The 23,311-nt window shown below is 42.3% G+C and overlaps 1 protein-coding gene and 1 long non-coding RNA gene across 7 annotated transcripts in view; one reads left to right on the forward strand and one right to left on the reverse strand.

Annotated features, from left to right (window-relative positions):
* NFIA (nuclear factor I A) overlaps nucleotides 1–23,311 on the reverse strand; it is a 607,688-nt gene that overhangs the window by 486,108 nt on the left and 98,269 nt on the right. The window lies entirely within an intron of this gene.
* Nucleotides 1–23,311, forward strand: part of LOC107127321 (uncharacterized) — a 415,876-nt gene that overhangs the window by 108,912 nt on the left and 283,653 nt on the right. Inside the window, exons 1-2 of one of the 2 annotated variants that reach the window (XR_001485013.4) lie at nucleotides 21,964–22,967; nucleotides 23,082–23,221. This is a non-coding gene — a long non-coding RNA (uncharacterized lncRNA). Of the gene's footprint in view, nucleotides 1–21,963; nucleotides 22,968–23,081; nucleotides 23,222–23,311 lie in introns of those variants that run through there. The other variant, XR_012419506.1, reaches the window with a different exon arrangement.

Raw genomic sequence — 23,311 nt, forward strand, 5'->3', positions numbered from 1 at the left:
AGACCCTCAGCCATACTTCCTATGGCCAGTGCCTTTGTCCATCAGGCCTTCATCACTTCTCACCAAGTTTCCTCCAACATTTTTCTAGGTGGTCTTTTTGCCTCCAGTCTCACTTCTCTACTATCCATCACTCACAGTAGGACAGAATCATTTTTCTAAATCCAAGCTTGATTATGGTACTGTTTGCTTACAACCCTTCAGTAGTTCCCATAGCTTTTGAGTACAAATTCAGCTTTGCACACAAGACACTTCCTGATCTGACTCTTTTGTGCTCTTCTGCTTCATCTCCTCATTCCTCCAGTAATAGTGAATGACCCGGGGTTCTCTGAGGCTGACCCATTGCTCTACTTTTGTGTACACCATTCTAGTTGTATGTGGAAATCGTTCCTTTTGTTTTTTTTCCCCGGCAAACCCCTCTTATCCTTAAATTCTCCTTCATCCTTCAGATGTTGTTTTCTCTGCGAAACCTTTTGTGATCCATCAGACTGATTTGGATGTTTCTTTTCTGTGCCCCCACTAGACTCTGGCTCTATCTCCTTGCACTCTCACACTGTAGAGTAACTGTGTATTACATGCCAATATCTCCTCTAGATTGTGGGAAACAATTGTGCCCTACTCCATTTTACATCGAGGGCCTAGCAGACGGCTTGGCACATAATAATCAGTAAATGTTTGTTACATGGATGAAGAAGGAAAGGGAGGAAATAGGCCAGGCGTGGTGGCTCATGCCTGTAATCCCAGCACTTTGAGAGGATAACGCAGGAGGATCACATGAGGCCAGGAGGTATTGAGATTGGCCTGGACAATGTAGCAAGGCCCTGTCCCTAAAACATCTAAAAACATATTTTTTTAAAGGGAGGACATATGGAAGAAGAGATCAGTACCTTCTCTTTTGTTTGACACTTTCATTTAAAGTATTATACACTGATGTTATATAGTTTCTTTTATTAAATTCAGATATTATGTTCTTCCTAGCTTTAATATTTGAATAAATTGCTTTGCTTTTTTTAAAGAAAAATTTCATGGTGTTCCAAATTAAGTAAACAGTGTTTATTTTTCTGTGACCTCGAAACACTTGGGAAATATTGCATGATGAAGTGAGGAAGAGGGGTGGTGAGGATTTTGTGAATGGTGAGAGAGAAAGCGGACATTTGGAAGCTGAGAGCTGAGGTCTCCTGGTCCCATTGCTAGCTGAAGTCTTTGGCAGGATGAAAATGATTTATGTTAGGAATCTAAGAGTAACTAACTTCAGTTTTTGTGGACAGAAACATTCTCTCCCCAACATGTCAAGTTGGGGCTCTTGTGCTTACTGAGTCTGACAGTTGGTACGGAATCTTGTCTCTAAGGACCTTGTCTTACATTTGCCCCTGAAAACTTCCAGAGGAATGGCTTTTGTTCCTTGGGTTTATGCATTAATTGGGGTTCTTTCTAATTAAGTTGCTTACCTGCTGTTTCTGGTGAGTATTAAGTGTGTGTGTGCTGAGCCGGAATTTTCCATGTTAGGTCTATTATTTTATGAAACTGATCCTTAATTATCAGCTCTCACATATTTGTAGAAAGTTCAGCTTCCGTGTCTGATCTGAAAAATTCAAGCTTCACAGGAGGCATTTTATACTTGCCGCGAAATGTGAAATGAGCTTTTGGCAAGATGATTTCTTGATTGGGGTATCTCACTGAACCATCCTTCCCTCCATCTATCCCTGTATTTATCCATCCACTTATCCATCCCTCAGTCCATCCATTCCATAACCATTTTCTGAAATGCTACGCTTTTCCCTGTACTTCTTCTGTAGGAACAATGAGGAGGGATACCTAAATCCAGGGTGGAGGTGGGTGGAGGACAAGGGCAGAAAAATCTTCCTAGAGGAAAGATGCCCGAGGTGAATAATAAGAAGGGAATGGGACTTAGCTAGGTTGGTGGATGGAAAGCAGAAAGGGGGCTTATTTCAGGCAGATAGAGCAACAGGGGCCAGTGCCCAGAGGTATGAGAGGACGTGATGAGTTCCAGGGACCGAAAGCCATTTAAACAAATATTTCCTGAACACTTTACTTGTGCCAGGGGCTGCATTGAGATCTTCTGGAATGAGCTTTGCCGCATGACTACAACAGTGAAGGCCTAATGCTGAAGCAATTGCTAAGTATTAGGGTGAATGGAACATTTACTAAATAAATTTGAGCTAGACAGCAAAGGCAGTGGAGGAGCATGAGAGACAGGGAACTACATTGTAGTTATTGTCTGCTATATGCCAGAAGCATTACCTTCACATTCTCTGTGATGTTCCATGTACTGCTACAGGAAGAATCCCCATTCGAGATAAAAGATAAACAAATGGAATCCCACTGAAGAAAAGCAAACAAACACTGCCAGCTTTGGGGACTAAAAACACCCATAATTTTTCTACTGTACCATTCTGTCTATCATCAAGAAAGGTCTTCCCTTTGACATATGGCTCCCAGGATTCGAATCTCCCTGATTTTTCCCTACAGCATTTGGAAACAGAGCTTAATCATGCAAGTTATGACTGTAGGGAGTCTTTTCTGAAAGAAGACCCCCTAACAGGGAAACTGAATAGAAAGACTAGAAAGTGGATGTCAGGGAGACATTTGAGTTTGGTGCTTTGGACCAAACCATCTTTCAAGACTCATCTTAAATCCTCTTTCCTTTGACAAGCCTTCCCTGACCACCCCGGACTCTACCCATCTCCCCCTGCACTGCTCTGATTTAGGAGAGAGTGACTGTACAATAGACTTAGCAATTAATCATACCTGCTCTATCATACATGCTATAACATGTGACAGCCATTGTACTATTGCCTTAAACTGATATTTTACTCTGGCCTTAGAATTGATCTTTGTGCATGTACATTTTCCCCCAATGAGATTATAAGCACCTTGAGGACAGAGATTTTGTCATAAACATATCTTAATCCTTCCTTCCTCCCTAATACCTAGTGCAATTCTGTCCACATAGTAAAGGCTCAACAAATGTTTTCTAGTTCCATATAAAAGACCCTGCAAGGATTTCTGAACCAAAAATATGATAGAAATTGAATAAATTAGTTTGAGAAGCAGGTGATTTAGATTTATTACTTATGGTGGAATGCAAAAATTGCCACAATAGTTTAAAGCAATTCTTATCGAGAGGCAGAGTCTATTTCCCCTCTCCTTGATTCTGGGCTGGCCTTGTGATTTGTTTTGACCAGTTGACTGTAGTGAGCATAATGTTGTGTGAGGTCTGAGCCCAGGCGTCAAGAACTCAGCAGAAGAACTGCACGGCTGAGACCAGCCCAAATCACAAACCCACAGGACTGTGAGTTAAATAAATGTTTTTTTTTTTTTTTTTTTTAATTATAAATCACTAAGTTTTGGGATGATACGTTAGGCACCAAAAGCTAACTGATGCAGGATCTTCTTTAATTATCAGGATAAGCCCATGAGATGCATGTTAGCATCCTACTTTATGAGTTAGGAAGCAAGCATTCAGGAACAATATGATGTGGAATGATCATAATTAGCGTCTTTCAGAGCCGTTGTTAGTGTCTTTTAGCAAATGTTACCTGGATGGGGGAACATATCAGGAGGCACATGTCTCAGCAGGCACTGGTCTGTCTGATGGGGAGGGGGACAAAGGAGTGTTTGTTGGCAGGAGTCAGGAAAAGTTCAGACCATGGAGAGTTCAACAATGTGTTGAAGGAACAGGCAAGACAGAGCTTGAGGGCTCTTGGGTCCATGCGTTCAGGCTGAAACGATGTAACTTGGGAGTCTATAAAGAGGGAAATGATAACAACAGTGACTAATAAATTCACTGAACATTTCTCATGTGCCAGAAGCTGTGCTATGTCTCTAATCTTCACAAATGTCCTAGGTGAGGCTGAGATAAATTAAATAGGTCATATAACTTGTAAGTGATTAAATTGCCATCGAAACGTAAATGTGCCTAACTCCAAAGGGAAATAACAAACAGCTAAAAAAAGAAAATGCCCCTTTCATTATATTTTCTGGTCTGTAACATCAATTTCTTCCTAACTTTCAACAAACCGAATGGGCACCTATATGTCATTGCAGGCAAAACTCTTCGGGTGCCTTGGAACAAAGCCATACACAGCTGAAAACTCATGACTTGTCCCATATTGGGTGTGGAAGGGTGGTTTCTCTAGTTTGATAAGATCAGGAGGGCCTCTCTGCGACATGCTTTTGCGATAATATCTGGCTTAACAGGAGTTCTACAAATAGGGCCCCTTTGAAGGGAACTGTCCCTTCTGCTTTTGAAGTAGGGTGACCACAGCCCTTGAGCAGAGACCTTCAGATATCCTCAGGCGGTGGTTTCATCCAGACTAAACTAGTTACAAACCCTTCCACTTATCTAATAGTTGATGCACTGTGCACACATATATCTTGTTGAATTGAGTAGCACAGCTTTGTGGGATTCACTGGGCAGCATGTGTGATTCCCATTTTATAAATGAGAAAACTGAGACTCAGAAGTTAACTGACATGCTCAAGGTCATAAAGTTAATCTGTGGTTGAGCTAGGACTGGACTTGGTCTGTTTGACTCCTCCTCCCATGTTCTTGACTGAATCAACTCAAAAGCATTCCCTATGTATGAGGCATAGGGAGTACAGAGATGTTTTAGGCTGGGCTCCTACACCCAATAATAGCACGTCTGCTCTAAATGCTTTACTTAAGAGTAACTAATTTAATTCTCTTAACAACGCTAAGAGGGGGTACACTTTTTACTCTTGTTTTATGCATAGGAAAATAGAGATACAAAGAAGCGAAATAGATTTGGGGTTCACATACAGGCGGTCTAGACAGGGAGGCCTCTGACTTAGCCACAGCACCCCACTGCCCCTATGCTCGGGGAAGCTACTGGTGAGAGGAGTGAGATGCTGAATAACAAGGAGACCTATGACAGCCTGGTAACAGCTGGTCATGCCTGCTTGGGTTCAAATACTTGGCCAAGTGCTTAAAACTGTTTGGTCTTGGGTAAGTTTTTTTTTTGTGTGTGTGTGTATCAGCTTTTCATCTGTAAAAGGAGATTTTGATATTTCTCACTTCATAGAGAGGTATTATGAGAATGTAATGATTATGTGTGTATGTGTGTGTGTGTGCATGCATATGTTCAAGTGTGTGTGTATATGTGTGTAGCTAAGAATAATCCCTGGTCCTCCAGTTAGTATGATTTGAGTATTTGCAATCATCATCATTACAAGGCCATGAAGTGAACTAATTTCCAGACACATAGCACAGACAAGAGTCACAGATTCTGAGAAGAGGGAGAACTTATTGTCAGCAGGAATGGTCAGGACAGGCTTCAATGAGGAGGTAAGATGTTAAGTGGATCTCGAAGGTTAGAATCACAGACTTGGGAGTTGAAGGGACTTCAGCATTCATGCAATCATACGACTTTATCTCATAGAGGAAATCTAGGACCACAAGGGAGAGGTGATCATGCCATGTTTATCCAGCTAGTTGGGGGCAGGGCCTTGACTGGAACCCAGGTCTCCTCCAAACGATGCCTGTCTGAATTTTTCTGGGCCAGATAAATTAGAAACTCTGCATCCCCAGTCCATACTGGTGCTCCCTCTTGTAGTCCTCACTCCAGTCTAAGTACTCTTTATTACCTTTCCTCTGCCATCTCTTTGGGAGAAATGCAAGTGAGCAATGAATGTGACAGTGATAGGAAAGACCTTCTACAGAAGCAAGGGACTTGATAATCTATAAACAGTTTCTGGGTAAAAGCCATGAATATGTATTGAGCACCTACTCTGAGGTGCTCACTAAATTTTCTCAATCTCCACAGTAACTGCTATCATCCTTTGCATAGATAAAAAACCAAAAGGCTTAGTTTTGTAGTATCTTAGTTTTGGTAATTTTCCCAAGATCTCACAAAAAGAAAATGTTTGAGCCAGGATCCGAACAATGGTCTATAAGATTCTTTTATCCACCCACCCACCCATGCACACACCCATCCATACACACACCCATTCATGCACACACTCATCTACCCACCCATCATCCATCTGCCTATCTGTTCACTCATCTTTCCATCCAAGAAACCTTTACTGAGAGTGTGTTCCATGTAAGGCAGTGTGCTTTGTGGAATGGAGCTAAGGAGATACATATCCCCTGTCCTCATAGAGCTGAGTGGGGCCTCCTCGAGGGTACTGTTGGGATAGTGTTAGGGAGGAGAGTGATGAGGAAATGGTTTATGTGGAAACTGGGTACTTGGGAAGACCATGACAAAAGGATCAGTGGATTGCTCCCCCACTCCTGCTTCTAAGGTTGCAGATGAGTGCCCAGCTGGCCAGCTGGCCACTGGCATAGTCTGCCTCTTTGTGTAAAAACTAGTAGAATCACATATGTGCTGCTCCCAGATGCAGTCTCGGCACCAGCACCTTCCAAGCAGGAGGTTCTGTCATGGTGCTGCCTGCCAAGCCTTGTCCAGAGGACTGAGGCCACTTGGCCGGTTGCACTGGGTCCTGTGCCTGTGCAGAGACTGCCTCACCACAGCGGCTGGGGGCGGCAGGGAAGGGCAAGAGCTTCTTTTGTGTGTGTGTGTGTGTGTGTGTGTGTGTGTGTGTGTGTGTGTGTGTTTAAGCTGGAACGAAGCCCTTTTTCACTGCGCTCTGTACTTGAGATATTTCACTGAGTGGGAGACAAAGAGGCTTTGTGTGCTCTTCAAAGTGCTCTCTGCTGACTGTGATACACATCCAGGAAAAACCCAGACCAAAGCCATGAAGTCACCCCAAGTTCAAACCCAAAATGCAATTTGCAGTAGTTAGAAATGACAAAGGATGGGTGGTAGGATCCAGAGAATAAAACAGTGAAACCCAATGGACCTTAAATAGATCTGAGGGCACTGATTTGATTATTTTGGGTGAAATCTTTTAAGAAAATTGTGCCAGATTCTTCACAGAAAATTTGGTAGAGCCTATGTTTCATCACTGGCCTAGCAAAGGTAAGACCCACTTTAATTTTCTTGGACTATTATTGTTTTTGTTCTTAGGGTGTATGTTAGGGAGAAGAGCAGGGAGGTAGTTTGTCAGATGTTGTTCTTTCCTTGTTAAGCTTCACCTGTTCTTAAGAGCAACTTGCACTTTGTCAGCCACAGAATAGTGCCTGCCGTTCAGGCTAGTGTTTTAGATATAATTGAATTGCTGGGACGCGTTAAACATCACAGGGTTTTTAGCGGAGAAATAATTTAATGATGTGGCCTTTAGGATTGTTAATTAGCACTGTCTGTATGAACATGTAACAATAACACCACCTACCGTAAAAGCGAATGTTCTACACTTCAGAACACTCATTTCTTTAGGGCTTCCCGCAGAGAAGCAGTCATTAACTCTTTTTTTGACAAATGCTTTTAGACATGCTCTGTAGGGCCGTGAATTCACCCTTCCCTCCAATCCTGAATCCTTCTCTGCATTTATCCACAAGGCAAGCTGGCTAACAGGGAAACAAGGAGAACTGTGTGCTCAGCCCTCCAGAGTGGCACGGATTATGAGGAGGTGATGGTCCTTCCCTGCCAAGATCCTGAGACACTGTCACTCCGGAATCCACAAAGAGATTCAGGCAAGGATGTGGGAAAGTTGGAGCCCTGCACGCTGTTGGTGGGAATGCCAAATGGTGCAGCTGCTATGGAAAACAGTATGGAGGTTCCTCAAAAAATTAAAAATAGAATTACCATATGATCCAGCAATCCCACAGGGTATTTATCCAAAAGAATTGAAACGAGGATCTTGAAGAGATATTAGCACTCCCATGTTCATTGCAGCACTATTCACAATAGCCAAGATGTAGAAACAAACTAAATATCCAACAACAGATGAATGGATAAAGAAAATGTGGAAAACACACACACACACACACACACACACACACACACACACACACACAATGTTAGCCTTAAAAAAGAAACTCTAAAATATGTGACAACATGGATGAATCTTGAGGACATTATACTAAATGAAATAAACCAGTCAGAGAAAGACAAAACTGCATGATTCCACTTATGTGAGGCATCTAAAATTGCCAAATTCATAGAATCGAAGAGTGGAATGGTGGTTGCCGGGAGCTAGGTGGAGTGGGAAATGAACAGTTGTTAATCCATGGGCATGCAGGTTTAGTTAAGCAAGATGAATGAGCTCTAGAGATCTGCTGTACAACACTTTACCTATGGTCAATAATACTGTATTGTGCACTTACAATTTTGCTAAGAAGGTGGCCCTCATGTTATGTGTTCTTACAAAGTTTAAAAAGAAAAAATTAATGGGATTGGCTCACTGGAGGAGAGGCTGTTGGCTTGCATCCTGCCTGCCCTGCTGAAGGGAAAGGTCAGGGACTGGTTTCTCTGCTGGAGTTCAGGCGGGTCTGTCTGAGCCATGGGTCTGGAGGAGGCCTGCATAGGCAGCTCGCCACAGGTTTCTCTGGCTTCTTGAGAATAGAGCCTGATAATGATAGAGAGATGAGAGCTTCCCACTCCTTCTTCTATTTACATTAGAACAGCCAAGTGTTTCTTCAACCATCCACCATTCCCTTATGTCACGTGTCTTCTGAAGACACTTTACCTCTTCAGTGAGGCAAGAGCAGCAGCATGAAGGTATTTGAACACTAGATTGTGTCTTGTTCTTCCGTCAGCCAAACTTTTCCCTAGCCACGTTCTAGGCCTTGATGCCTCCAATGAAAATCCAGCTGTGGAAACCTCAGCTTCCAACATCTCACTCTCTGGCCACAGCCCGCTGTCCTGCTACCTCTCTTACTCTTCTCTTCTCACAGCCTTGTCTGGCCTCTGGTCCAGAGATGGCAGATGCCTCGTGTGATTGTTGCCACTCTTCCCAGCTCATTGAGAACCTCATAGACTGATCATGCCGCTCTCCTATTAAACCCAGAGGTTGCTTTGGAATCCTCAGCACAGGTTCCATCAACTGGAATTGACGCATGAAATGAAAATTATTTGCCATTCCAGCTCCATCTCCTTGATCCACTTTCTCTCAGCCCATCAGGCAGGACAGACTCTACACACTTGCATTTGAACTCTTCATGACACTCCTCCCCTTCCCTTGCACACACACATGCTGTGTCTGTCCAATGATGTGTTCTCTCCACTCTCTCCACTCTCATGCCCAGAGCGCTAAGTATTGTTGGAGTATTTTGCATTACGATGTATACTTAATGCCACAAAAAATGTGTGGTTTCTACTTCGGAACTGTCTTTTATTTGTTCTTTATTTGTATCTTCTTGCATTTCCCAGAGAAGCCTTCCAGAGCCTATCTTGCCTTTTCAGTCCCCCAAACCACACTGCCTCCCCTCCTTGTCTGTCAACCTCACCTCCTATTTCCCGGAGAAAACTGGCAGAGGCTCCCTGTGCCTCCGCCCCTGCCTCATCCCCCACCCTCTGCCCACATGCACCCTGTCTCTCCCTTTCAGAATCTTTGTTATCTTTCTGCCTAGAGTGCTATGGCCTCCCTCTTCTTTCTCCCGAGATGTTCCTTTTTCTTCCACACTCAGCAAAGGGTCATTTCCTTGACAAAACCTTCCTTTGCTAACTGACCCTCACCACAGGCAGGCTGGGAAGTTCCCTCCTCTCGCTTCCCTCCATATCTCATACATACCTATATTAAGGTATTAATTCCAGAGAATTGTCATCTCTCTCTCTTCTAGTCTACTTTTCATCCCTGACTCTAACAGTATCTGGAATAGGGGAATGATTCAAGTTGTATGTATTGAGTGAATGAATGAATGCATTGGGAAATTGAGGCAGCAAATAGATTTTGTCCATCGCCCAGAATTGGTCATCCTCTCATCCTTCCTGTTAAATTTCACTATCTGCACTTCTCTTTTTACAAATGATATTTATCATTTTCTATCATTGGTGTACTTATTTATGTACAAGTCTTATCATTCCTAGCACACTGCAGCTTCCTTGAGAGAGTTATCTAGATTGAAATCAACTATGTGTCTCCAAAAACACAGGAAGTCACACGTGTTGTTTTTTCAATATTTGTTGAATGAATAATTCTTAAGTTGTCCTTGTATTACTTAGAATAAGGGTCCATTGCAGGCTTGTTGAATTAAACTGAATTTAATCCTTTGTCATAGACATGCTGATGTGGTTTGTTGTGTCCCTACCCAAATCTCATCTTTAATTGTAGTTCCCATAGTACCCACATGGAGGTGTGGGAGGGACCCAGTGAGAGGTAATTGAATCTTAGGGATAGTCACTCACATGCTTCTCTTCTTGTGATAGGGAGTTCTCACAAGATCTGGTGGTTTTATAAGGGGCTTTTCCTCAATTTGCTCGACACTTCCCCTTCCTGCCATCATGTGAAGAAGGACGTGTTTGCTTCCCCTTCCACCATGATTATAAGTTTCTTGAGGCCTCCTCAGCCATGCAGAACTGTGAGTCAATTAAACCTCTTTCCTTTATAAATTACCCAGTCTCAGGCAATCCTTTATAGCAGCATGAGAATGGACTAATACAGTAAATTGATACCAGGTAGTGGGGTGCTGCTGTAAAGATACTTGAAAATGTGGAGGCAACTTTAGAGCTGGGTAACAGGCAGAGGGTGGAAGAGTTTGCAGGACTCAGAAGAAGACAAGAAGATGTGGGAAGGTTTGGAACTTCCTAGAGACTTGTTGAATGGCTTTGACCAAAATGCTGATAGTGATATGGACAATGAAGTCCAGGTTGAGGTGGTCTCAGATGGAGATGAGAAATTTATTGGGAACTTGAAAAATAGTAATTCTTGCTATCCTTTAGTAAAGAGACTGGTGGCATTTTGCCTCTGCCCTAGAGATCTTCAGAATTTTGAACCTGAGAGAGACAATTTAAGGTATCGGTGAAAGAAATTTTTTAAGCAGCAAGGTGCTCAAGAGGTGACTTGGGGCTGGGCACGGTGGCTCATGCCTGTAATCCCAGTACTTTGGGAAGCTGAGTCGGGCAGATTACTGGAGGTCAAGAGTTCTGAGACCAGCCTGGCCAACATAGTGAAACCCTGTCTCTATGAAAAATATAAAAATTAACTGGGTGTGGGCAGGGTGTGGTGGCTCATGCCTGTAATCCCAGCACTTTGGAAGGCTGAGGCAGGCATATCATGAGGTCAAGAGATCGAGATCACTCTGGCCAACATGGTGAAACCCTGTCTCTATTAAAAATACAAAGATTAGCTGGGCATGGTGGTGCACACCTGTAGTCCCAGCTACTGAGGAGGCTGAGGCAGAAGAATTACTTGAACCTGGGAGGCAGAGGTTGCAGTGAGCTGAGATTGTGCCACTGCACTTCAGACTGGTGACAGAGCAAGACCCCATCTCAAAAAAAAAAAAAATTAGCTGGGTGTTTTGGTGCACACTTGTAATCCCAGCTGCTCGGGAGGCTGAGGCAGGAGAATTGCTTGAGCCTGGGAGGCAGAGGTTACAGTGAGCCGAGATTGTGCCACTGCACTCCAGCGTGGGTGACAGAGTGAGACTCCATCTTGAAAAAATAAAATTAAATAAATAAATAAAAGGTGTGACTTGAATGTGGTTAAAAGCATTCAGTTTTATGTATTCACAAATATATTGTTTGGAAATGGAATTTATGTTTAAGAAGGAAGCAGAACATAAAAGTTTGGAAAATTTGCAGGCTGACAATGTGATAGGAAAGAAAAATCCATTTTCTGAGGAAAAATTCAAGCAGGCTGCAGAAATTTGCATAAGTAATGAGGAGCCAAATGTTAATTACCAAGACAATGAGAAAAATGTCTCCAGGACATGTCAGAGACTTTCACAGCAGTCCCTCCCATCACAGGCCAGGGGGCCTAGGAGGAACAAATGGTTTTGTGGGCTGAGCCCAAGGCATTGCTTCTCTGTGTGATCTCAGGACTTGATGCCCTGCATCCCAGGCATGGCTAAAAGTGGCCAAGATACAGCTGGGACTGTGGCTTCAGAAGGTGCAAGCTTTTAACCTCAGCAGTTTCCATGTGGTATTGAGCCTGTAGGTACACAGAAGTCAAGCACTGAGGCTTGGGAACCACTCCCTAGAATTCAGAGGATGTATGGAAATGCCTGGATGTCCAGGCAGAAGTTTGCGGCAGGGACGGAGCCCTCATGGAGAACCTCTGCTAGGGCAGTGTGGAAGGGAAATGTGGGGTTGGATCTCCTATACAGAGTCCCTACTGGGGCACTGCCTAGTGGAGTTATGGGAAGAGAGCCACTGTCCTACAGATCCCCAGAATGGTAGATCTGCTGACAGCTTGCACCATGCACCTGAAAAATCTTCAGACACTCACTGGCAGCCCATGAAGGAAGCTGGGAGGGGGGGCTGTACCCTAAAAGCCACAGGGGCAGAGCTGCCCAAGGCTGTATGAGCCCACCTCTTGCTGGATTTTGGACTTGCATGAAGACTGTAGCCCTTTATTTTTTGCCAATTTCTTCCATTTGGAACAGCCATATCTACCTAATGCTTGTATCCATATTGTATCTGGGAAGTAACTAACTTGTTTTTGATTTTACAGGCTCATAGGTGGAAGGGACTTGCCTTGTCTTAGATGAGACTTTTGACTTGGACTTTTGGGTTAATGCTGGAATGAGTTAAGACTTTGGGGGACTGTTGGGAAGGCATAATTATATTTTGAAATGATATCAGGACATGAGATTTGGGAAGGACTGGAGATAAATGATATGGTTTGTCTGTGCCCTCATCCAAATCTCACCTTGAGTTGTAGTTCCCATAATCCCCATGTGTTGTGGGAGGGACCCAGTGGGAGGTAATTCAATCATGGGGGTGGTTACTCCATGCTGCTGTTCTTGTGATAGTGAGTGAGTTCTCAAGAGTTCTGATAGTTTTATAAGGGACTTTTCCCCCTTTTGCTTGGCACTTTTCCTTCCTGCCATCATGTGAGGAGGGATGTGCTTCCTTCCCCTTCCACCATGATTGGAAGTTTCCTGAGGCCTCCCCAGCCATGCAGAACTGTGAGTCTATTAAACCTTTTTCTTTATAAATTACCCAGTATTGGGCAGTCCTTTATAGCAGTGTGAGAACAGACTAATACATATGCCTAAATATCTAAAAAGACTCGAAAACTGACTGAATTGTTAAGTTCATGAGGGCAGGGATGGTGTGCCTATCTTGTTTAATATTGTTCCTAGCAGAATGACAAATACTAAAAAGTATTTGTTGATGAAGTAATGGATTTATTTTACCCTACCCTTAGGAAGTAGCAAACTCAGGTAGCTGAGACTAATTCTAGAACCACTTTTTATGACGTTCTCTAGAGTGGACAGCATTTTTTCCCTGAGTACAACTAACAAACCAAACGTCAGGAGGGGAGGTTGTCATAAGTCATTCACTCCCTTCCTTCATTCATTTGATGAATAAAATTCCTTTTTATTTAGGATAGAGGTAGAATTTTTTTGATCCTGAGACTCTGTTGTAGTCTTTGAGTCCCCACAATCACTAGCTCACACTGACAGACATGTTATCTTTCCTGCTTAAACACTTTCCTTAATAGATGGCATCTGGTGCCCTTAAACGCAAGTGCATTCCCACATGAGAGAGTGGCCATATTTCAGCTGTAGTGATGGGGTGGGCAGTGCTCTGTCAGATCAATTATGTACAAGACTCATCTTCTCTAAGGTTCTCTTAATTTTTTTTTCTCCTGACAGTTCACCTTGTGCCCAACCTTCTGTCTCCCCCAGTCAGACCTGAAGACGATTGCATGCTACTGGCTGTCTTCCCTCCTGAGAACACGACACAAAGGAATGCTCCCTGTCAAGTTCTTCATTATCCTTCTGATGAATTTCCCCTGATTTAAACAAGTTGGTGGTAGACAGACCTTTCTTGCATTTTCACAGACATGCCAGGAGGAAACCCAGCGTCTCTCAGTTGCCTTTAAATATATGAGGTAGTATCTCATTGTGACTTCAGTTTTCTTCTAGTTCACCTCATTTTCTATTTCTTCTGAAGTAGTAATGCCACTTTGACCACAGTGAACAGGGCAAACCGCCCCTGGGGCTGTTTAGAAGAGCACAGAGTTCTCTGCCAGTGGCTTCTCTCTTCTGTCTGGGTCAGCCTGGGCAGTGGTCAGGGGAGCTGTCTGGCTTCCTAGCAGGCGTTGTTGTTTGTGAAACTTTATAAAACCCTCTCCTGGGGTGTGCAGAGGAGGTGACGGCATCACATTCTGTTATTTCAGTGAAGTTTTTGTAGTCTGACTTGGCAGAAGCCGGTCAAAACATAATGAAAGCAGCTGGCAGGGGGCACCATGCGGGAGTATCAGAAAGGCAGCAGCTCCTGTCCACTTCCACAAGTGCAAAGTGGCAAGTGAGGTCAGCAATTTCCCCAATTACATTCAGGATGTGGATACTTCTTCATGTAGCTCACTTATACCTGATCTGAGCCAACATTATTGCTCCATCTGAAGTCCGGCAGTGGCCTCCCCTCTTGTCTCCCTGTATCCTCTTGTCCCCTCCAAACAGCAGTTAAAATTACGTTTTAAAAATGCAAATCATTGAAAATATTTCAAATGCTTCCATGGCTTCCTCTCTTAATTAGAATGAGATCCAGTTTCTTGTGATGGCCTGCCAGGCCCCAGAGACTTCGCTGCCCCTCCTTTCAGGCCTCCTCTTCTACCATTCCCTCACTCATCACTGCAGCCTCCTCCTCTTCTGTGGAGGCACCAAGTCCATTCCTGCCTTATGGCCTTGGCACTCGCTTTGTCTCCTGCCTAGAAGGTGTTTCAACCAAACCTTTGCAAGGTTAGTACCTTCTTGTCCTTGAAACCTCAGCTTATAGGCAACTTTCTCAGGTGAAACCTACCTGACCACCCAATATAATGCAGAATTGCCCATTTTGCCCTGGTTTATTTTCTGTATTGTACTTCCCTCTTGCAGGACTCTTCTTATTTATCTTATATTTTCCTCTATTATTATCTGCTGTCTTCAAAAGAAATTATTCCCATGACAGCCTTTTTTGATCATCACTTTGTATGTCCTCAGGGTTAAAAAAAATGCTTGCGGTACAGTCGGAGCTTAATAGGTATTTGTTGAACATTTGAATGAATGGATGTAGTCTTTGCATTCTTTTGTGTCTTCTTAGACTGCCACCTGTGTTTTTCATTTATACTTTCTTTTAGATGTAGTTGATTAGAGTTTAGGACCTGGATTCTGACAACAGTGTGTTCAGGGTCCCATTTTGCTGCATGCTAACTGAAGAACCCTTGGGCAAGTTAACGCTCCAAGCCTCAGTTGACTGATCTCTACAATGGGGATAATAATCACAGGGCCAACTTCTAAACTGGCTGTGAAGATCAAATGGGGTACTACTTGATTGACACCTGACACACAGCAATTGCTGATTAAAAATAAAAATTTGGCCAATTTATGCAGGGTAGAGTGTATTCAACTCAAAGCCTTGAGAGGAAAAATAGAGGCCCACAGAAAATTTTTAATCATAGACCTTGGTGCTACAGTTATCTGGATTGTTTTTTTTTTAATTTATTTTATTACAGGGTCTCACTGTGTCACCCAGTGCTCCAGCCTGCACAGCCTGCACAGTGGTGCAACCATGGCTCCCTGCAACCTTGAGCTCTTGGGCTCAAGCAATCCTCCCACTTCAGCCTCCTGAGCAGCTAGGCATGCCATCATGCCCAGCTAATTTGTGTGTGTGTGTGTGTGTGTGTGTGTGTGTGTGTGTGTGTGTGTATTTTTGGTAGAGACAGGATTTTACCATGTTGCCCAGGCTGGTCTTGGCCTTCTGGGCTCAAGTGGTCCTCCTGCCTCAGCCTCCCAAAATGCTGAGACGACAGGCCACCATTTGAGTGTCTTCTTTACTTTTTGTTTACTTCTTTGTAATGTGAAGAAAATTATACACTCCTTGTAGGGTTGAGGTGACGATTAGAGGCCATCCTTACCAAAAGTCCAAGCTGGTGCCTGGTTTTGGGCGCAGTAAGCAGCAGCCACTCTGACTGTGTCCTTGCTTCCTGGGTGGTGAGATTTGCAGTGTGGAGAGGAAGAGAAGGGAAGCAGACAATCTAGCAATCTGTGGAAATTCTTTTTGAACGCTTTGATAAGCTCAGGCCCAAGGGCTGTCTCATTTGACTTCCTCTTACTCACCTTCCTGTCTGCTTGGCAGTTACCAGGCTGGAAGCCATGCCGTGGCCCCTCACTGGTGGGTCAGTATGTTTTATTTCCCCTCAGTCCTCTCTAATGAAAAGCACTCGCATCCAGTAAATCTTTCCTTTGCTCTTATTAAAGCACTTGATGTTGGTTATTGAGGTCTGTTCCAAGCTAGGTAAGAATCAATAAGGCGATCCACTTAATCACTTCAGCAATCAACAAGCTATTTTCTTAGCTTGCACTCTGGCCACTGCCTGCAGAAATCCAGGGGCTTATCAGGCCCTTGTAACCCAGGGAGCTGCCTGGAGACTTTCCCTTTCATTTCCCTCCTCCCTGTCAACCTCATGAAGTCCCAAGTGTTCTGAAACAGCCCTGCCCTCTGCTTGGTCTCAGGGCTGTGTTGGGTAAGATAATGACAAGCCTGTGCTTCTATTTGTACTCTTGCCATTAAGGGCTCCAACTGTGTCTGGGCTGTGGGCAGTCGATACCTGATTACAGATAGTCTCGTTTTGGCCATTGTGGCTTTGCACACCTGGGCAGGGCAACTGCTTAAATGAGGGTGACACTATTCCTACTGGGCCAAGCCTTTCTCCCACCTCAGTATTCAAATTTCACTATCACCGGGAAACTCCCAGGAAAAGGATCAGTCGTTTGCTCCTTGTAATGTTTTGAACATAGGTTTACTCTAAGGCATGCTATACCATATTCAAGCTCTGTCCTGTTTTCCAGACAGCCTGTGATCTCCTTAAAGACTGGAGCTGTGTCTTAGTCATCTCTGCATTATCAAGACCACACCAATGCCTGACCTGCAGGAGCTCAGTTGCACTTATTGAAAAGAAAGAAGGAAGGAAGGACAATAAAAAGGAAAGAATGAATTTTTTTTTTATAGTCCTGGAAAACAGCATGGTTCCAAGTCCTGGCATTGCCAATAATTGCTGGGTGACCTTAGGCAAGATAAAGAATTTGTTTCAGACTCAATTTCCTTATCTGTTAGTGAATTAGATAATCCCCCAAATTCTTTCCAGCTCAAACATTTTGTAATCTTATGCCTGTAAATCTATGGTTACCAACTCTTTCATACCCAAAGCCACTTTATATAACAAGTATTTTGAAATCTCCTTTTGCCAACATGAAATGAAATGATTCAATATTACAACCTACCTTCATCCAATTAGGAAAAAAAATACCCTAACTGTAATTTAAAGGGGAAATAAAAGGAAAACAATTTATGATAAAATAATACATATTCCTTTATGTAAAAGTATGGCTAGTACCAGAAGATATGATGAAGGAGTCAGAACTTCACACTACTCTGCTGAATCACTTTGAATGATGTGACAGTTACAAATGCAGAGTGATGCAGGTAGGTTACTTTGGTGCCTCATATGCCACAAGAAGTACTGATGTCGTTACAGTTCTAAACTAGCAGCACACAACATTTCCAGAATTGACATGGTAGTCATATTCCTGGAGAATTCAAGATATGTAAAGCAAAGGTAGATTTTAAGCTAGATAATTAAAAAAACACGCTTTTCAGCCGTATAAATATCTGTGGAACATTCAAAAGCTCTCTGAGAAGCAGAAAGATTCTTCATAGTTCAGAACTGTCCATGCCATTGAAGATCTCTGGAATCCTTGGCTCCTGCCCACTATGAACCAGCAGAACCTCCTTGTACCAACCAAGAACCTGCCCACCTACAAAATATTAAAAATGCTATCCACAGGGTGGTATCATTTCTTCCAGGAGTTAGTGCTCTAAGCTTTAAAATGTTCCGAGCAGAGCAGGCTTCAAGGATGAACAATCTGTGTAGTCATCAGGGCTCCCTGCTCTTTGAAGGATCATGTGCTTGAATGCTCTGTTGTTATTCTCCTGAATTTCTTAATGATTTTTGAATAAGGGTCCTTATGTGTTCACTTTACAGCAGGCCCTGCAAATCATGTAGCCAGTCCTGGCTATGTATTATGACAGCATTGCTGTATTCCTAAGCATCTGAGAGATGTTTAGTGTTGAAACGACTAGTTTCCTTTGCCTAGTAGTGCTTTCTTTTAATTAGCTAGGATATCCTTAATTACTTTAATTAATTAATTTGTTCATTTATTAAACTAATACACACTGAGCTTCTATTATACACCAGGTAGACTCTGGAGTCAGAAGACCTGAACCGCGATCCTAAAAGAGCTTATAGATTCTTGGATTCTCTGACTTTAAGATGGAATTATTAATAATAACTCTCTTTACTTATTGTACAGAATAAGTGTGAGTTTAAAAAGATAGAGCATTTGGAAGTAAATTGTACACTATGACATAAATGTCAGTTGCTAATTTTATTATTGTGCTACTCTTTCTATCTTTGAAGTAAAGTTTTCTACTTTTCTTCATTTAGATATCATGGAACATGATGCTCTTGGCAGGACACCAAATATCAACTTTCCTACAAAAATCAGAAAACAGAGTAATTGGGTTCAGCAGAATCTTTCAATTTGGGTGTTACTAGTGTAGACTTCATGATAACTCAAAATAATTTTATCTAATTTAAAAAAAGATATGTTAAATTGAGTTTGTCACATAATCATGGAAGTTTTGGGCTGATATAGACTTCAAAAAATTATCCAGTGCTTAAATCTGCTATAAAATCCCTACTGAGTATTTCCAGAACCAGCTTTGGTTAATTCCTGTGATGTGTCCTTTGGAAGCATGTGTGCCCTATGCTAGGAACATTTAAAAAAGCAATTAAGTATGTTTGTATGTAAATTACAAATTATTCTCATCCACTCATTAGAGCAGGGCAGGGCAGCATGCCTTCTACTAGGCAATACTTACTTAATTTAGTTGTATTTTATAGTAACAAAATTTCTCTGAAAAGATATACTTTATAATTCACACTTTTCACAAATTCAGCTCACCCCAAACACCTACTTTTTTAATAGTAAGGTATTACCATATTATGAAGAAATTTAAAATGTAGGGAGTGACTTTCACAAGTATTAGAATCTACTGGGATATAGTTAGTTGGTTCGGAGATTATTAAGCAGCAACAATTTGTGCTTGGGAGGGAGATGAAAGCTAGTCTTGCCTTAATTTGTTGGAGTCATGGGCTAAGTCACAGTAAGGTCCAGGCACAGGGTCATGTCAAGGCATGATCCTAACTCTGTTATCTACAGGAAGAGAAAGGGCCATTATACTTTGAGACTGGGATTCTTTCCTTTGTAGTAGCTTTATGAAAATATAATTGAGAAGAGTCGCATTTTCGTATGCACTGCTGGCTGTCTATGGTTTGTACGTGAGAATTTGAAAATGGATATCTTTTGATAACATTAAGAAAATGACAGATTTTATTTATTTAGATAGTTTTATATGCAAACCTACTTATATACATATAGATGTGTGAGCGAACACATGTGTGTTTGTAACAGGAGGCAGGAAGAGGTGAAACAGTAATGCCCTTTGATAATACCAGGTGTGATGGGCTATTGAATGGTTTCCTATTGGAAGGATTCAAGCACCTTGCAAGCAGAAAGTGACTCTCCGTGTCCAAAGGGGTGTGAAACTTCTCCCACTGCTGAACCTCACAGGATAGAGAAACGATACAGCTCTCTGAAAGGGTGGAGTGGCAGGGGGTTCAGGTTAGGGAACAGGGAGCTGCAGGAAAATGCTGAAGGTGTTTTCAGAGTATGTTGGTGGGAATCAGAGTTTTCCCTAAAAATAAATTATTTAACGCTTGGAACCTAGTGTTTAAAGACTGAGTTCTAAGAAAGTGTGCAGGCAAAGACTAAGGGCTGTGAAGCAAGAAATGAGCATTCCTGTGTGGAAAGCTTGGGAGAGAAGACTCGGGGGCCACAGGAAACACAGAGAGACTGTTCTGTAGCCTCATTAGTTGCACGATTCTTCAACAAACCCGCACCAGACTCACCGCGGAACGCATTAAAAAAATGCTAATTCCTCAGCCCCACTTCAGGTCTGGTGATTTTGGAATATGTGGTTTTAAGCAAGCTTCCTGGATGATTGTTAGTCACACTGAAGGCTGAGAATGAGGAGGAATGGAATAATCATTGGTGTAATGCCTGTCTGCTCTCTATGTCTTCTATGAGAACAAGGACTGGGTCTTGTTCTGCAATGTTTCTCCGGCACCTCATTCAGCCCATCGACCATCAAAACCATTCAATAAATAGTTTTTGAATAATTAGATGAATGAATGAATAAAAGGAACTATAAACTGATATGATAGCCCACTCCATACCTTTTATAATTCTTTGTCTTTTGATAGTAAAGGCCACAGGTTCTAGTTCGTATTTAAGAAGGGGGTTAGACATTTTCAACGAAATCCATTCGATGTTTTAAAAAATTCTGCTTCTAAGAGCTTTGAAGTATTGTTATATATAGGTATCTTGATTAGGTGGATTCTTGCTGACTATTACAGTACAGATGCTGGCGCTAAGAGCGGGGAACTCCAGGTGTGCGCAATGTTAAGAATTCTTTGTTAATTAAATTTGTTTCTGTCTGCTGTCTATTGCACACCTAGCTAGAGGGATTTTGGGGAAACATGTATGAACTTACAGTTAAAATCTGGAAGAAAGAGTTCAAAGACAGAGCACATCATATTGTGGTGGTTTGAACATCTTTCAACTCCCTCCCTGTTATGCAACTGAAGGATACAGTGGAGCTGCAACCTAACCCCAAACCCTTCTTCCCCAGACAGAGGATTTTTTCATAAAATCCACTCAGGTCCTTCTTCTCATGTTCTCCATACACTTCTCACCAGAAAAAAGAAATCATTCATATCTAACAAAGGGTCTTGGATTCTTCAGATAGTTTCCATTATAAGTTTTTGGCACCGTTATTACTCTCAGCTCAAGTTACCTTTCTGATCCCTCTTCTTTCATCTGCTGAAAATGGATTATTTCCTTATTAGCTCGAAACCCTTACTGTTCACTGGAAGCAGGCCTGTGTACGAACAATGCTACCCCTGGCATATTCCTGAAGTTCCCCGGTTGTTCAGAAACTTGCCCTTAAAGCAAGCTTTCCTGAGAGTGGAATGACAGTGTCTTTTCAGGAAAGGGCTGCTATCACCAGAAAACTGTCTAGACCCTTGCCTTGAGAAAGCTGAGCACTGCCAACAAGTGCTGGAAACCATAACAAAGTGTTTTCTGTGAAGGAGATGTCTTATGGGTTGGCTCCATTTGGGGTTCATGGGTCTAAGAGGCACAATGAGGAGACTTGGGAGTCCTTCCTACACAGCTTCAGCCAGAGATTTTCTGCTTTGAACTATTTCATCATGGAAATTCGACTTCTTGGTTCATTTGGAAAAAAAAAGATCTACTTCCTAAATATTTTAGAAATCACTTTATAGACTATCTCAAATTTGAAATATTTTCTGAGGTTCTTTACCAGGGTTCATGGATATTATTCAAGGATATTTGAATTTAGATGAGAAAAGAAATTATGCCTTTATGTTCACTAATCTCTAAAAGAAATTTATCATGTCTACTAATTATGATGGAGAGCAATAATATTAGCAATGGAGAGTCACAGTAATATTAGCAAAAACCAGGACTTTGTCATCACTAGAAATCACAGATATCTTCATATCACATTGCAGTCGTTGAAGATGTCTTGAAACATTATTTACATTTACCACTATCTTGAAATTCTGGTAAATATTAATCCCTCTAATAGAGCTTGCTTTGTGATGCATGAATACAGAAGCACTATTCTTGCTATAGCACACTATTCGAAATATTTTGATACATGGATTTGGTAGCTATCTATTTGATAATGTGTATATATTTGATCACAACATACATAGTAACTTTAGTTGCTCAATGTACTTCCTTCTTTTATGTATTTAAAATACTACTCTGAAAAGAGGTCCATGATTCACCAGACTGTTAAATGGGTCCATAGCATAAAGAAGTTCAGAACCCCTGAAAGCAACTCAGGGTCTGCATTTTGTGGTTGTAGTAGCTAATGAGTTGTGAGAAGTAAAAAGAGCCCTTGACTTGAAATCAAGAGGTCTGTGTTTGAGTCTCAGCTCTGCCACTTAACAGCTAAAGAGCAAGTCATGGGCTGCTTTGAGCTCCAGTTTCCTTACTGTTATAGGGAAATAGAAACAATGGCCACCTTGCGGGGTAATTGGCAGGGTGAGACCAATGGCTTAGGATCTCTTTGTCTTTGGTCTTCCTAACTCAATTTTTAAATATCATACACATGCATGCATTTTTCTTTTGAAATAGAGTCCTGATGATATTATTCCACCCCTGCCTATAGGATATAGTCCAGCACCTCAGCCCAGCACAAAGTTCTGGAACCTTCTCCAACAGTGCTCCCCACTCAACCACTTCAGCCATAAGGAGCTTTTTATCATTTCCTTATCACATCATCCTTTTCCTTCCCTTAAGAACCTTGTCCATTCAGTTGCCTGCCCTTGGAATAACTGTTCCAGCTTTTCCATTCAGAAAATGTACACTCAAATTGTGCCCTTCTCTCTGCAGCTCTGTCCCTGGTTCTCTCAGCAGACTCCCTCTTCCTCAATGCTCCCAGGGACGTGCTCTGCTCCTCTATTATAACATTTGATACCTGCTTATATTAATTCATTTTTACCATGTTTGATTCTCTCATTCTCATTTATATTATGATTTTTTTTCAAGCTTGGGATATGAAGCTGCATTAGGGAGAAAGCTTGCACAGCTTAAAAAACACGTTGATATTACCATCACATTGAGTGGATGTTGGTCATTGTATTTCTTTTATTTTGGAATTCCAGATACTGTGAAAGGATTTGAGGGTTTTTTTGCGAATCCAAAGATGGCATTTACAAAAGGTGGAGAAGCAGTTCCCTATTGAGGGACATGCATACAAAAAGCGGATGACAACACATGTGAGCATTTCCCATGTGCATTCTGGGGAGGCACAAGCAGTGGAGCCTTGACCGGGGGTGGGCATCTTCCTTCAGAAGTTCCAAAAAGCCTTTCTCTCTCTCCTTCTTTTTCAGCCCATAGAGTTCCCAGGGAAGAATGAACCCAGATTCTTGACCTGCAGAGGTGGTGTACTGCCTGGAGAAGTCACTGGCTGGCAACCGTGCTATTCTGTCTGTCCACCTAACTGTGGGCTCCCAGATCACCACTGCTATGGGTAGGGGGCTGTAGGGTGGGCCTGCTCGGGCTGACAGGCTAGCTGTGCTCCCATACCAGAGGTGGGAGAAGGAAATCACATCTGGTGTGC

This window comes from Macaca fascicularis, chromosome 1, assembly GCF_037993035.2.
Source record: "Macaca fascicularis isolate 582-1 chromosome 1, T2T-MFA8v1.1".
NCBI classification, from domain to species: Eukaryota; Metazoa; Chordata; class Mammalia; order Primates; family Cercopithecidae; genus Macaca; species Macaca fascicularis.